This window comes from Carya illinoinensis, chromosome 7 (genome assembly GCF_018687715.1).
Source record: "Carya illinoinensis cultivar Pawnee chromosome 7, C.illinoinensisPawnee_v1, whole genome shotgun sequence".
In the NCBI taxonomy this organism is placed as follows: Eukaryota; Viridiplantae; Streptophyta; class Magnoliopsida; order Fagales; family Juglandaceae; genus Carya; species Carya illinoinensis.
Window position 1 is genome coordinate 632,418 of NC_056758.1, and position 17,860 is coordinate 650,277.

At 36.2% G+C, this 17,860-nt stretch overlaps 1 pseudogene; it reads left to right on the forward strand.

Moving 5' to 3' along the window:
• Positions 1 to 2,568: 2,568 nt before the first annotated feature.
• LOC122315617 lies at positions 2,569 to 13,542 on the forward strand (annotated as a pseudogene).
• Positions 13,543 to 17,860: the final 4,318 nt, after the last annotated feature.

The following is a 17,860-nucleotide window of genomic DNA, read 5'->3' on the forward strand; positions in this document are numbered from 1 at the left end:
GTCCTCATGAGCCGCAGCTCTCCGACACCTCCAAAGGCCACAAGTGCTTTATCAACAGTTTCGTTTCACCGAGATCTTCCAAATCTGGACCATCCCATCTCCTTTCTACCAATATGTGGCTGCCTCGTGTCATCACAAGAGCTCGAGAACATAGATGATCATTGCCCACAGATCAGTCTACTCGATGCTGTGCTTTTTATTATATATTATCGTTTTTTCTAACCGATGATCTTGAATAAGGGACTATAGATCTCTCTAAAAATCATTTCAAGACAACAAATAACAATGCACTCGCCACTCTCAGCTCTTTCAGCTGAGGTTCCACCGCTACTAGCGGTAGTTTCCTTGTTTGAAACTTTTTACAAACAGTTTATAACCGTCTTTTAAAATGGCATCCTCTTAGTAGGACATGGATGAAGACTAAGAAATTGATCGTAAAAATATTTTTTTTCCTTTTTATCCACCTCTTTACACTGTTATTCTGGAGTGTTTATTGGAAAACTCCATTCCCTCCTTATGTATTATATATTTTTTTAATAAAATTTACTCGCTTATTTGATAAAAAAAAAAAAGGAACCAAGAGTTTATGGTGATGTTGTACGTATGCAGCGCCGTTGTGCACTAGCTAATTATGGCTTGGCGTTGAAAGATACAGAGCTTATTAATTCTATACAAAAATTCTATGTACAGTCATTTTTGCGGACTCTTTTGTGCACTTCAGTGATATAATTGGTTGTGTATTAAAAAAAAATTAATCCAGCTAAGCATATCAGTGGAGTGCACAGAGAGTACGCAAAAGTGACTGTATGTAGTATTACTCAATTTTATAACTATATATGGTGTCGATACAAGAGACAAGAGCCAAAAATAATTAATTTTGGCTAACTACTTTGAGACCACATGAGGAGCCATATGATGTTCCCGGCCTAGCTACATTCTCCCAAAATCAGTTTAATTAGAACATATATATATATATATATATATAAATATATATTATTCTAGTGTTTGCAGCGTATAAAAATCATTTTTATTTTACTCACTCAGGTTAGATATAGCATAGTACGTAACATCTCACAATTATAATGTTTGCAAATAAAAACTATCATTATTTATAAATAATCGTTAAAACAAAATAGTATATATAAATTAAAATATGTTTATATCAAATAGGAAATATTGTCGTTCGATTTTAAAATAGAACTTACAACCTATTTACAATTTTTAATAAAATAATATATATTTTTTTAAATATTTATACACATCAAATTACTAAAATAAAAGTCCAATTAAAATTTTAAAAAACATATGATTTTAGGCCATACTTCTTGACAAATGGTTAATCTATATATCCTTGTTAAATTTTAAGAATCCAATGACAATTGGCAATGATTTTAGATCCTTGTCCATCATGTCCAGGCTAGGGGTGTCAAATCGTGTTAACGGGTTGTGTTCGTGTCGTGTCAAATCGTGTTAACGGCTCATATAGGTCAATCCTAACCCGACCCGTTAAGCTTATCGTGTCAAAATCTCAAACCTTAACACGACCCATTAACATAACGGGTCGTGTCGTGTCAACCCGTTTTGACTCATTAATAAATATTACGAAATATGTTTTTTTATAAATAAACAAATAAATTAAGAAAATATTACGAAATAGGTTAATACAACACAACACAACTCATTTTAAACTATTTATATAAATGGGTTGAATATGCTTGAAATTAACCTTTTTAACCTGATTAAATTTAGAATAATTTTATATAAATGTTAAAATTACAATATCTATAAAAATTATAAAACTAATTATAAGTCTAAAACTACAATCCAAATAATAAAAATATTGAAATTGAAATTCTAACAATTTTATTTTTAGATATAAGGGTATAATTGTAACTTTAACTTTCTAACGTGTCATAACGGGTCAAAACGGGTTAACCCGTTATCAACCCGTTAAGCAATCGTGTCTTAACGGGTCAACCCGTTTTGACCCGAACCCATTAAGACTAAACCCTAACCCGCTATTATCGTGTCGTGTTCGTGTTGGGTTAACGGGTCGTGTGACATATTGCCACCCCTAGTCCAGGCTGATGCATGCTTCCTTGCTAATTATTTATTGGTAGATAGATATATATATATATATATATAGATATATATATATATAGATATATATATATATATATATATATATATATATATTTGATAAATAATTATTCGTAGATATTTTGTTTTTTGAAGATAGTGTGGATAGGGTTGCAGATAGTCCTCGTAGAGATAAATACATAGGGCTTTGCTAGATACAGTCGGGAAATACAGTCGGCGTGCAGTCGGCTATACGGAATGAATAATAAAAAATTATAAAAAAATTATTTTATATTTAGGGGGACCTACATGAATAAAAAAAAGTTATAAAAATAATTTTTTTTTTCATGTAGGTCCAGTATTAATTCACTTTTTTCTTCACGACTGCACGCCGACTGCATTTCCTAACTGTAAAAAGTATTTCTCAAATACATATCACCTATTATCATATATATATATATATATATATTAATATAATAGCTCAGTAACCAATGCCAAAGTCAAAAACCCTATTTCTCACCTCAAATAGCTCCCTCGAACCGATAATAAGGCGCCATATCTCCTCTCTCTCTCTCTCTCTCTCTCTCTGTAACCGAGTGGCCGAACTCACTTCCCAGTCCCAATCATGGCCGATTCGAAGAACCTCCACTCAGCTTCACGAAACAAGGCTTCTAGCGAAAAACAAAACAGATGGTCTTTCACGGTTTTTATGGCGGTATTGCTTCCCATTTTTGCCGCCATAGTTATGTATCAACTGGACTCGTTCGATCCGGCTCCTCTACCCCCGGACCTGCTGACTCGGTACGTTATTTCCGTGCCGGCAAGTAACAATCGTATGCTCCGAGGATCGGAGCCCTTGGGTGCGGGCCACTTGTTGGGACCGGAAGATGTCGCTTACGATCCCATATCCGGAGTCATTACACGGGCTGTGCAGATGGGTGGATCAGCCGGGTCACGTTGAACGACTCGACTGTGCAGAAATGGATAAACACCGGCGGCAGACCGTTGGGAATCGCTGTTGTACGTGACGACGAAGTCTGGGTTGCTGATCCCGTAAAGGTAATTAAACAACTAAACACTGATCCGTCGTTGACGGTTAGGTACTGCGGATCAGACTTGTCCAGAATTATGGCAGCTCGCCGGTGGACACCTGCAGGTACGTCACTCCAGTCTTTGACTTACAAAATCTACATAGATTCCATGCCTCGAAAAGAAGGAAAATAGGGTCACAACCCTCCTTATAAAAAAAATACATAACATTAATATTATGTATAATACATGTTTAATAATTTTTTAAAAAAATTAATTGACTTATAAAAATATCTAAATCATATCACATCAACACAAACAACGAAAAAATAATAATTAAAACGAAGAGTACTGTTATGAATTGTTTCACTTTATTTTTTATATTAATGAGATCTGGCCATGAATATGTAATTTGCAGGGCCTCCTGAAGGTGAAAGCGGCAGATGGGACAGTGGAGCTGTTGACAGATGAGGCTGAGGGACAAAAATTCGGAACGACAGACGCAGTAGATGTAGCAGATGATGGCATGGTTTATTTTACAGATGCCTCGTATAAATATGGATTGCATGAGTTCATTTGGGATTTTTTGGAGGGTAAGCCCCACGGTAGACTTCTGAGTTATGATCCAGTGACCAAGAGAACAAAGGTGCTGGTTCGCAATCTCTACTATGCTAATGGAGTGGCAGTCTCGCCTGATCAAAATTATGTGATTTTTTGCGAAACCTTAGCGTATGTACTTAATCGCTAATAATTTCCAGTCTTGCATGCAGGCATATATGCTTTAATTTCATGTTAGTATGAACTCCTTAAGTACTTTTTGTTTATAATGATTCCAATTATATTAATGGGTCACTAATGCGCGCAGGAGAAGGTGTAGGAAATATCATATACAAGGCAAGGAAAAAGGAAAAGTCACCGAGTTTATTGATCATCTACCGAAAAACTCTGGATGCAATCGTGTTGAGCAGTCGGCATGCAAACGGCTTCGCTGACGTGGATAAAACGGAAACGCTCCGTTTTGGTTTTTAAAGTCAGAAGCCCCTCGATTCAACTGCCTTCCTTCAAGTCCTTGATGCAATCGTCTTCATTTAATTTTTTGTTTCCCTCTCGTCTTCATTTAATTTCCCTCTCGTCTTCCCCGTGATAACAGCTCATCGTCTTCCCCAAATGCTCGAAACGTCCCTCGATTCCTTTCCCTCCTCAGAAGCCTAGAAGCCTCAACATTCCTTTCCCTCCTCTCTCGTCTTCCCCAAATGAACGAAACGCAGGATTCTGAATAAGTCCCACCCATGCCCAGAAGCCCTCGATTGAAATGCCCTCCTGTCTCGTCTTCCCCAAACTGTCGAAACCCTCGATAAAATTTCAGTCCCTCAGAAGCCCAGAAGCCCTCGAGTCATCTAACTCCTCTCATCGTCTTCCCCAGATTCCAAACCCTAGATTTGTTTCCCTTCACTCATCGTCTTCCCCAAATTCCAAACCTTAGATTTGTTTCCCTCCTCTCATCGTCTTCCCCAAATTCCAAACCCTAGATTTGTTTCCCTCCTCTCATCATCTTCCCCAAATGCGAAACCCTAAATGCCTCTCATCAGATTGACGAAACCCTCGATTGAGTCCCTCTAATCGTCTTCCTTCCATCTCCCCCGATTCAGTCCATCTCAATCGTCTTCCCAAAGCCTTGAGTCAGTCAGTCCCTCTAATCATCTTCCCTCTCCCTCGATTCTGTCCCTCTCATCGTATTTCCCTCTCCGTCTCTCTGTCTCTCTTCTTCTCTCATTCCATTGCTCGAGTACATCATGATCTCATTCCTTTCGTAGTCTCAAAGGTGACCGAACCAAAAAATTTGCAAAACCCTAACCCTAATCAGCCTAGACCTAACCCTAACCATTTTCAAAACCCTAAGTCATCATCCCAAACCGAAACCCTAGCCCTGTTTATACCTAGATATAACCTTAACTTTTCATCCCGAAACTGACAATCAGTCGGCCGTGTCCAGGTTATTTCATATCATATTTTTAAATTACTGTATTTGTATGATTGGATTTCTGTATTTTAGGATATTTTTAGTTTTGTATTTCTGTAGTTTCTGCGAAGCATAATATTCTGTAATGAATATTGGGAGTTGATAAAAGAAATCTGTTATGAAATCTGTTATGAAATCTGTTATGTTTATAAAAGAAATACTTGAATATCCACTGTTTTTAGTATTTGTATGATTGGATTTCTGTATTTTAGGATATTTTTAGTTTTGTATTTCTGTAGTTTCTGCGAAGCATAATATTCTGTAATGAATCCGGGGGATGATAAAAGAAATCTGTTATGTTTATAAAAGAAATACTTGTCAAAAAATATTTTTAAAATAAATATGTTTTTGGTCCGGGTGGTATGTTTTTGTTGATCAGTAATGTAAATGGTGGATGGAGAGGTACACACACACATGCTTATAACCTAGCCACCTAACATTAAATTTATTTGGCTCAGCTTCTTGATTTATGCGTCTGAGTACTGAGAAAAAGCTGGCTGTTGATAGGTTAGCAATAAATATCTGATGGACACAACCTTCTTCCTCATATTTGATTGTATCAGTTGGGATTGGGCACCATATATGGTACCCAAATCCTGTGCCTCATATCCTTGTTTCACTTAACCCATTTATAATTGGGATTGACATACTGCTTTTAATGCCTTGTTTCACCTAACTGTTTGCAATTGGGATTGACTTATATCACTGTTAACCCTGTTTCACTTAACTGTTTTCAATTGTGATTGACATACTGCTTGTGTATTATTCTGTTTCACTTAACTGTTTTGTGTTGGGATTGACTTACATCTGAAATAACCCTGTTTCACTTAACTGTTTTCAACTGTGATTGACATACTGCTTGTGTATTATGCTGTTTCACTTAACTGTTTTCAATTGAGATTGGAAAACTGCTTGTAATGCCCTGTTTCACCTAACTGTTTTCAATTGGGATTGACATGTATCTCCTAGAACCTGTTTCACTTAACTGTTTGTTTTTGTTTCACTTAACTGTTTTCAATTGGGATTGACATATATCAAATTGACATACTGTAGACACTTTACTGTTTTCAATTGGGGATCCGTGCTTGACATACTGCTTATAAGGCCCTGTTTCTCAAAACTGTTTTCAATTGGGATTGACATTATGCCCTTATTATACACGTCTTTTTACTTAACTGTTTTCAATTGGGATTGACATATATCTGTTTTTATACCCATTGTTTTACTTAACTGTTTTCAATTGGGATTGACATATATTCCTGTAACTTGTTTATGAAATGCCATAGCTGCTGTGTATATATCTGAGACCAAATTTATCCCAATACTGCCTTATATACTGATTTGAATGCTCGTTTTACTACAATATCCATGATAGCAAATGAGTTCTGCTTCTCATTCCGGATCAAGTTTTGAGAGACCACTTTGCTATTGTGGCTCCCAAGCGAAGCTACGGATTTCTGGAAAAGCAAACTCTTTTGGTAGAAGATTTTTCAATTGTCCAAACTATAAGATGAAAAAACAATGTGACTTTTTCGAGTGGATTGATATTCAAAGTGAGCAGAACAGTTGCTGTAAGATGACGTTGGAGCTAGCTGAATGGAGGCACGACAGGGTACTTCAATTGCGGCTACGCAGCGAGGAAGCGAAATATGTCGCATTGGAGAAGAAGTACAAGGGAGTCGTCAATTTGCTGGGATTGACATGGTTTTTCATAGTAACTTTTTGTGCTGTACTTTTAGTGTATCCAGTGTCTTGTAACCTATCTCAACCAATGCTACGACTGATGTAGCCCTTTTTTGGCCTGTTTGAATGTGACTGTATCAGTTGGAATGTATTGGTCGACTTGTGTCATATGTAAAACCGAACTGGACTTTTGGGTATGTTTTTGAAAAGGGTACTTCATGAGCCTTTCTCAAGTTGGTCATTTTGGCCTCATTTGTATGACTGTAATGAGGAATTCCTGTATATATGTCGCTCACTGTCTTAGTAATTTGTGATTTGTATTGCAAAGAACAATTTGGAGGAACTTGAAATAAAGAAACTGTTTTTATTTGTATGTTCTAACTTCTGCCCAGCAACTTGTATGAATTAATGCTCTTAATAAACTGTTTCATTATTTCAGTTATAATAGCTTGGTCATTTCCAGATGTTGGTTTTACTTTCAGCTGGTATGCCATTAATCTGGCCAGTGCTGCAATTAGTAGTTAGAACATTGCAGAGACCAAATGACCACACTAGTCTGGCCAATTTAGCCTTTTTGAGCCATACACGCCTGAACTTAAATACACCCTGTTACTGCGTCAAATTCCAGCCCACGTGAACTACCATTACACCATCCCGATTGACACAAATTCCGGTAACCCATACATGACCTGCTTATAATCCGGCCACGTCAAACACAAATAGAATGGTGCATACTTTTCACCATCAACACCTGAATAAACCATGAATACTTTTCAACGTCAACACCTCAATAAAACATAGCTTTCAAACGAATCATGTGTCTAGCCTCATTCATGAGCCACATTGGCAACCATTGCCAAAATTTACAAGAAATGAATTACAACATAAATTTTCAAAATTTACAAAAATACAAAAATATGCCCTGGCCTGTTTTGAATAGCTTTTCCACCAACTTATCCTGTTTTCCACATACATAATTACAGTGCTTTTCTTTACAAAAAAAACTTCCAACAATTTTTAAGGGCTACGCATCAAAGATATCTAATATACCCTTTCTTCTCTCAACCATTAACCGCATTGTCGCTATTCTTGTGACCCATCTCCACCCAATGAGTGCTGATTGTGCGCCATCCAATCATAAAATATCTGATAGCAAAAATGTGAGAAAATATTCAGTCATCTCCAATAAATATTAGAATCTAATATATGCATGTATATTATCTTACACTTTCTGGACTATCAATAAAGGGATGATATTGCTCGGGTCCACTACTGTTAAAAGGTGAGCTGTCTCGAACTCCCTGTTTATTTTCAGACAAATCCTATCAGATTACAAATATTGAAACCCGTATCAAACCATAGCTTTTATAAGAACAATCGGTCTAATAACTGAACTTGGCCAGGATTGACACAAATATCTACTCCCGATGGCCCAAATAAATTCCTGCGTGTGTCCAGTGCTGCAATATCTTCGTCATGAAATAAATTCATACACGTTCCAATGGATGATGTCTCTCTCTCATGTCGCTACCAATTAAGGAAATAAAAAACTGCTCTATTACATTATTTACAAAAATAAGACAACTCTTGCAAAACCCATGAGCGTATAAACTCGAACCTGTTTGCGTTTTCCTTCAACTTGTTGTTTGGCTTGTTTGGCTTGTTTGGCTTTAACCTTCCGCATGTCTATCTCCATCCTAGATGCTCTTCTAAGAGATGGGGGTCTTCCCTTCCCTCTGACAATACGTGGACTTTTCACTTGTTGTGAACTACCAACTGCAGTATCCTGTGTCGTAAATACAGGTTCCGAACCTGTATAGGCCAAAGAACATGTTAGATAGGACATAAATACACAAGCAATAGTTAATGGATTTTATAACTTCCATTATTGTAGTAAATACACAACAAATAGGTTTGTCACTTTTGAACCTGTCTCGGCCATAGCCAAGGGGCGTTGGTATTGACGATATAATCCAGTCATCTCATTTATCCTCTTCTTTGCATCTTCAAATTGCTCATTAGAATCCACAGCATAATCTATCATCTCGTAGCACATATTCAGAAGAATTGTGTGTCTATTACCATTTGGCCTCTGATCCCCTGCATCGTAGCTACTTCGGATTGACGTGTATCTCCTCTTGATGTCCTTCCTCCATCGGTCCAAAATGTACTGGTTTGGCAATGATTTTATACCCATTGTTTTGAATACAGCCAGGATATGTCTACACAGTATCCCCCTCATCTGAAATAACCCACATGAGCACTTTGCATTGCAGTCATCCACATTAAAATCCACTGAATATGTAACCTGTTTTGTGAACTCCTGAATACGAACTTCATCCTCTAATACATAAGCGCTAGTTACGCCATCAGAACTGTGTAGCTTAATTTCCAAATCAAGCATGCCTATGACTTGCTGTTGAACTTCCTTAAATTTAGCATTGGTGTACAAGGATTGAAATTTCTTCTCAATTGGGGATCTAGATACGCAGGGAATGGTGCCGCTAAATGACTGGAATTCCGCTTGATTTTCATTTTCAATTTTCTTCTTCAATGCATTGTCAAACTGGTCGACAAACTCCTTCAAGTTGGTCTTCGCATGGATGTAACCATCAAAAAAAGCATTCATACTCTCGCTTCGCTGTGTTGTACTCATTCCCGCCCAAAAGTGCTCTTTTAGGAAAACCGGTACCCAATGCTCACGCTCATTGTATAAACTTGTCAACCATGCATTCTCATGTAAGTCGTATGTGTTAATAAAACCGGCCCAACAGTTTTCAAACTCCTGAACAGTTTGTGTGTCGTACACACATTTCATCAGCTCGGTTTTCAGCCCACTTCTATAGGTGGCATACGATCCAAGCTTCTCGGGGACTTTCTTAAGTATATGCCAAAGGCAAAATCTATGTCGACTTTCAGGAAAGACAATAGCAATTGCATTTTTCATTGCTCTGTCTTGATCAGTGATAATTGCCTTTGGTGCTATTCCATCCATACACTACAACCATGTTTGGAACAGCCATGTAAATGTCTCCGTGTCCTCATTGGAAATCAATCCAGCTCCTAACAGAATCGACTGCCCGTGATGGTTTACACCGACAAAAGGTGCAAAGGGCATCCCATACCTATTAGTCAGGTATGTGGTGTCGAATGTCACGACATCACCAAAATACTGATAAGCAGCCCGACTTCGTGGATCTGCCCAAAAAACATTTTTTAACCGCCCTTCATCGTCTAAATCCATCAACGCAAAAAAACCGTTATTCTTGTACTGCATTCTCATAAAATAGTCACGAAGTGCTCCAGCACCACCTGCACCAAGTCGCAGATGACGGGCTTTGTCGATGTAATTGCGACAATCTTTTTCCAAAAAAGGGAGGTTCTCAAAGCCACCTGCGCCAACCACAAGAGATCCATAACTCTTGTTCATTCGGATGCCAGCTAAATCATTTGTGTCTAGGACTCTTTTAACAGTTTCACTAACTGCTCTATTGCATCGAAAGAAGCAGGATTTTTGAGGGCTGATTACATGATTATGTGTATTATTCACTGTTGTCAACCGCATCTTCCCCTCAATTCTTAGTGCATTAATCCGGGCCTTACAATCCGTCTTTCCCGTCGGACATGGCATTGCAGGATTAGAACTCTTAATCCGGGCCTTCCCTCCCCGTGCACAACCAAGAGTAACATATCTCACACCGTGATCGTCAGACCTCTCACTCCTTTGTGTCATCACCCCAAACCCACATCTTTTTGGATACTGCTTATAATAGCTCAACAGATCTTCAAACGAATTGAACTCCATCCCTGATTTTGGCTCTTCAAAAATATCATCACCATCTGATGATGTCACTACATGTGGTGTACCAGGGGAAACAGGTTCAGTTACAGTCTCAACTGGTCTATCCAACAGTATTTCTTCATCAACTCTAGCGGCGGAAGTACATGGTGCTTCAGTTTCAAATGTGTCCGGTCTATCCTCTTCAGCAAATCTTGCGCTCGTCGCGGCGCTTGTACTCATAAATGGCCTTGGAGGTCCCATTCCATATTGAAATGCATATCCAACGTTTTGCTTCACAGGAAAGAAATAAAATATAAATAATATAAATTATAAATTCATGCAACTTGTAGGAAAAGCACCACAATGTTGCTTACGTGATAATTGCCATCTACATACGGCATGAAAGGTGGTGACCATGCAGGAACTGGTCCAAAATAACCATGCATGGGCGTTGGAAAGTTTTGTAGACTAGTTTGACTGATACCCTAACATAAAAGAAATAATAATAATTAGGATGCTAAATAATTGAGTTGCATTGCAGTAGGTTTTTAAATTATAAAATAACATACTGTGGTTGGGTGATTTGAGCTAAATGGTGTTAAGGTAGATGCTTGTTCTTCCGCTTTTCCCATGGCCTGTACAAGTTGTTCACTAATATATGATCACATTTCATGAAGCAGTTGTGAACCAAGCATAATAAAACTTTACTGTTTTCATTTAAAAACAAATGACAATTACTAATCAATTATCACATCTTACATTTGGAGTTAAAACCTTCATGTTTCTCAGCCATGATTTTATTTTCTTATTACAAAACTTGTACATCACACCCTCAACATTTTCAATTTAAAGTAGAAAAATATGGCCAATTATAACAATAATAATAAATTCTCAATTATCATGAGTCTTGTAATTTATTTTTCCTTATGTCAAACAAAAATGCCGACAATTTTCACTTCAAACCCAAAAGGAAAAAAAAAAAATTTGAGCCACATTGAAAGGGGACTTGATAATGGCATGTCCATAGCTGCATGGTGATTATACACAATTTGTTTCCAAATGTTTAAGTAGACTTATCACCATCAATTTTAAAATCCTCAACCATTAGCATTATGCAATTAGTTCAATTTATTGGTACAGTTTTAACCAATAAAAAACACTCGAAGGTATTTTTTTAACAACAATTCTACACTTGTATTCAATCTTTTGCACCAGAAAATTATTAAATTTTTCAATCATCTAACTAAACAACAACTGTAAACAACATTTTCTGAAAACATCTTTTTGTTCCTCATATTAATGCTCCAACATCTCACTTTACATTGTTAATGCAAATGCCACGACACAGACCCACATAGCCACATATATATCTACCCCGTCCATGAGTTCTGGACCGAAACTGAGCACGTTTCATGCAATTTATGTACCAGGAAAATCAAACTTTTTTTCAAGCATATGATGTTGGTTTTCCGATCGATGGTGGATAGAGAACCTGGCTGTGGTGGTGCCGACGGCAGCCTTAGATCATGACCCACGAAACGCAGCCCGACCCACGAACTGCCAACCCACGTCGCTGACCCACTGTCGCTGACCCGAGGTGATGGCCCACTGTCGCTGACCCGAGGTGATGGCCCACGGATCTGACCCAAACTCAGCCCACCAAGCTCACCCAAACAAGCCTCAGCCTTGACCCACCCAACGCAACCGGCCTGAACTAAACCCACCCAAGCAAAACAGAGGCCCAACGGTGCTTTCAACCGATCTGCACCCACGACGAACTGAAGAAGCCGGGATTGACAAAATGGGGGAAAGTTTCTCTTCGGTCTCAGTCGCACACCAGAAGCGGGAAAATATTTGCCGAAATGATGAATATCGATCAATTTCTTCCATTTTACTTCGGTCGTTTTTTTTTTTTTTTTTTTTTTTTTTCTCTCTCCGGCTGACGTGGCGTCAAGCCACGTCACCGACTGCATGGCGATTACATCTCCCGACTGAGTGTAGAATTGTTGATCATCTACGAGGCATGCCAGATAATATCCGATATGATGGAGATGGCCACTACTGGATTGCATTGGCAACGGTACTATATATATCGGTTCTAATTAGTTTCCATTTAATAATTAATATCCATGTTTTTTCATGAAGTAGTGTTTGTTTCTTGAGAAACAATATTGATGATCTATATATAGTATCATGTGCATAGAATCCAAAAACTTAGGATCCCTAGCTGCTTAATTTAGATCGAATCTGCATGTGTTAGGATCAGGATCATCATGAAAAACACAGACGAAGTTTTTGTAAATACCATGTACCGGGGTATATATCAATTAATCTTTTGGTTTTATTGTGGTTTTTATCGATAAAATCCTTTTTTTGGATATGTATGATCGATCCTGCATGAATTTTAGAAATCAGGAAGTAAATATTTCTCATCATCATCAGTCTATTTTGGGGTAATGCATGCAGGCACCTACACTTTCATGGCATTTAGCATTCAGATACCCTTTCATCCGGAAGTGTATAGCAATCATGGAGAAGTACATAGGGCGACCAAATATGGAGAAGAATGGAGGGGCTCTTGCCGTTGATTTGGAAGGAAAACCAACTGCTCACTACTATGATCCTGAACTGTCACTTGTTACAAGTGCCATCAAGATCGGACATCATTTGTACTGTGGATCCCTTGTTGCCCCGAACATTATTCGCCTCAATTTGAGACAATATCCCGCCACATAGCTAGCAACATCACCCCCCAGAAGAAGAATTACGTACCGTTGTAATAATTGGTTAGATCATCTATTCTCTTCATAAACAGGATCTCGTTCTAGCTCTAGATCTGTGCTGTGTGTGTACCTGGTGCTCAGGTCGAAGGTTGATATATGTCTAATTTTTTTTTTTGAATTAGATATATGTCTAATTAATTAACGACTCAGTGAAGTTGTGAACCTAATTGATTATGGTATCATATATACACACATGTATAATGAATGAAAAATAACACACTATAAGAAAAAAGAATTTTTGTGACTAATTTATTATAACAAAAAAATTATTCGCAACCAATATAAACGTTTTTTTTGTAGTGACATTAGTTGAAGTTTTTGAATAGTAAATGCAATTATAGATCGATTATTTAAATATTATATATATATATTTTTAGAAAAGAGTAAAATTTATTATTAAAAAATTAATTTTTTTAATATAAATCACGTATTCATTTTTCTTTTTTTGAAAAAAAGTCCGCAACAGTTTGCATATTAGTTGTAAATGTTAATTAATAATTAGACGTGATATCAATGTGACATGATGTTGGCCCATCCGATTCAGATACCATAAATAGCAAGGGGTGAGGGGAGGTGCAAGCATGTGATCTTTGTGTCTGTCTTTAATGGCAAGTTGTAGAGATCCACGTTGCCCACGAGCGATGTCAGGTATCCGAGGCAAAAGTAATCTTTAATTTGCTTCTGAAAACGGTTGAGCCAAAGAACGTGTATATATATATATGTATGTATATCTATATTAGAGGGATGTTACATGTTATCTCACACTATATATTTTATATATTAAAATATTATTTTTTATTTTATTTTATTATTATTAAACTAATTGAATTATTCTATTTATCATCCACACACCACATATTTATTATAAAAAAAAAAAATTAAAATAAATGTGGTGCGTGAAGTGTGAGGATGACAAAAATTTTTTTTCCATATATATATATACACATACTAGTAAGAGCAAATTAACGTCCAACGGACGTTTGCCCAATTGAGGCAAAATATGTATGTTAATTATATATATGTATACATGTGCTATATGTATGCTCAAATGATACACATAAAGAAAACGAAGACGAACTTTATATATAAGTCAGCGTCATATTTAAATTTATAATTACAAAAGTGAGAAGTTTATATGAATTTAAAAGTGAAGAAATAAACACAAAGTTTACATACAAGTAAGCGTCCTAAAATCCTTGCAAATGCTATCTAAAAATGCTGTAATTGATCAATTGCAGCGTTTCTACCCTCCTTGCATGTTCGATGGTATAAACTTTTCATTTTTTATCAATAGCGACACAATTGTAAAAATGTTGCAAATGATATCTTTTGCAGCATTTCTAAACCGCTGCAAATACAAAAATATCACGCTGAAAAAGGCCAGTTCGAGAGCATGTCTTAACGCTGCAAAAGATTAATTGAAGTGAAATTTATCCTTGCTAAATCTTCAAATTTCATTGCAATTGCCTACCAACAAAAGCAGCGCTAAATTTGGTTCGTTGCTTTCGTCATTTTTTGCAACGCTTTAAATCGCTGCAATTGATTTATAAGCACTGCAATTGTAGACATCAAAAGCAACAATCACTTCTTGCATTGCTTTTATCAATTTTTACAGCATCTATTTATCGCTGCAAAAACCCAAAAAACGCTGCAAATGGATTATTCCAAAAGCAACAATTTTCTTTTCGTTGCTTTAGTTTTTTTGCAAAGTCATTAAATCGCTGCAGATACTTGAAAAGCACTACAATTAAGTTGAACCAAACGCAATAACCTTTCTTTCATTGCTTTCAATTGTTATTGCAGCGCGCTATAATCGTTGCTTTAGAGTTTTTTCAAAGTTAAAAAAACGCTGCAAATGATTCATTATAGCAATTTTGAGAATTATTTGCAACGCTTTGGAATGTATTTGATCGCTGGGTATTTACAACGATAAAAAATCGCTAAAAAAAGCTTTTTTTACAAATTTTTTTCCTCCGTTTTGGCTAAAGACGTGGGTATCTGAAAGTTTTATCTTCACACAGTCAACTAAATTATTTAAATTTTCAATTTAGTGACTAACTTAAAATAATAAATTAATATGTCCAAATAATATTATTAAATGTTAGTTATTTATATGTCCAAATAATAAATTAATTTTGTTTTAATACCTTAAACCCAATTTATGAATTTTCAATATTTTTTCACCTACATGAAATGACCACACCTAGCCAAAACCCAATATTAAGTACTTATTAATTAGTAAACATAATAGAAAATCCTGGAACTTCACTTATATGCACTAATAAATATGGTGGATCAAATTAAAAAAGCATCATTTTCTTGTGATATAATACATCAAACACATTCATCCATCTAATCCTTTTTGGGAATTCACATTAATGTAGTTATGGGGTGGACCAAATGGAACCAAGAACCTACAACTTTTATAACTACTAAATATATAGTACAAAATGTCATACTCTTTTATATTTAAAAATGTTATCTAGACCGTGTGCACCTGGGTATTGTAGGCAGGATATAACAACTTCATCTCAACTGCATCATGCAGGGAGAATTCTCTTTTGCATTCTTTATAACGTCTCTCTCTCCAACTCCAACCTGACAATGATAAATAAAATGACTAGTCAGGTGGTTGCAAATACTTATTTATAGCGATTTGTGGTATGCGCAAACACATATTTATCCCGAGGCTCGTTGTAAATAAAATGAAACAAAAAATGTAACTAAAGAAGAGAAGCAAGATACCCAAAAAACCATAAAACACACAATGATGGGCAGATGATGATGCATGAAATTTGATGATCTAGACCCTCATGCATCATGTGATGCAAGCAATGTCGTTGGAAGTTGCTAAGTATTAATACTGTTATGCCCACTTTTCTGAAATTTTGCATTAATGCTATTGTCATTTCTTTTAGGATTATTGACACTGAAGCAGAATATGTTTTCAACTATATGTACACCTAGCCAGTGAGAGAGAACATCATTCTTTATTGCTAACGACTGAAGTTCTAAAACAAAGTGATTCATAAACTTCCATTCAAGTACTTTTTGATTATAAAATCAGTCAAATGAAATAATTGTCTAACTGCACATTCTGCTTTTTTGAAACCATGTTTGATGGGGATAATTAATTTATTTTCCATCTTAGTCGCATGGGCCAACATTGTGCTTGACATCAAAACTAGAAAATTTTAGTTTTGATGTAAGGGATATTCCTAATGATATTACAACTTGGTTCTACTTTTAAGATGTTAAAGAATCCTATTTGGCTTTAGAAGGAAAAACCATCCCTGAACCATAAGAAATGTGGGATATATGCACATTCTCTCAAAACATGTATACATACTACGTAACTCCCGATATTTAAAGCTTTGCCACCTATTTTTATCAGTCATTTAATGCAACAATCTGTAGCTATATGGAATCCTAGTGTCTTCAATGTGTAAAAGCTAGTATGGCAGAATCCAGCATGCTAATAAGACTCCATTAATCTTTAGTTACTTAACATATCTTTCTAAAACAGTGTATCTTCTTTGAAATATCAGGACTGATGTGTACTTGTTGACTGCTCTTTACAATTCCCTCCACAGAATCAACAAGTTTCACTCAGATCATCAGCTAGAGTAATGGCTTCTTGGAACTTCACATTTTTTGACATGTACAAGGAGATGTTAGTGAGATTTAAGTAATATCAGAAAATTATTTAAGCTATAGCTATTATTTTACTGTCTGAAAACAAGCCAGAATCCCACTACAAATGCACTTGCTAAGAATCTTATGGTTCTCGAGTCATGCAATCTCTCATTGGTGGCAAAATGACATACAATCCAAATATTATACCAACTCAACACCCCATCTAGCATGAAAATGATAGGCAGCATTCATGAAGCCTTTATTTTAGTTGTTCTCTGCATCACCTAAAATAGACCATAATGTCTAACTCTTTTTTTCTAAATACCATTTAGTACTTAGAGAGAATTCAGTTATAATGAAACTGAAAGAAGTCCCAAAAATTCACAAAGATAGATACTTCTAAAAATATGAGTAGTAATATGGTAATTTTTATTATCAAGATCTCAACAAATATTTTATATAGCAATTGCTGAAAATCTAGCACGTCCTGAATATGCACTGGAGAAGCATGGTCTCTCTACTTCACTATCCACTATTTCTGCATCTTTAGCATACATCTAGAGCAGGACAATCATCAAACCCAGTGACCAAGATTACAGCAGTCATTGAGATTTCGTGCCCAATACATTCAACAATAGATGTGATCATATTCTAGACCTGAGATCCAAAAAAACATGCATTACAACTTCGCCATCTCCAAATCATTCCATTTAATTAGAATATAGACATATCAAAAGTAGGACTGAACCATGTAAGACCCAGCAGTATACAACATGAGAGTTTATGATGGATAGAAAGCAATTTTTCAGCGTGTAACCAATAACAATTGCTGCTCCTGACATATAAATT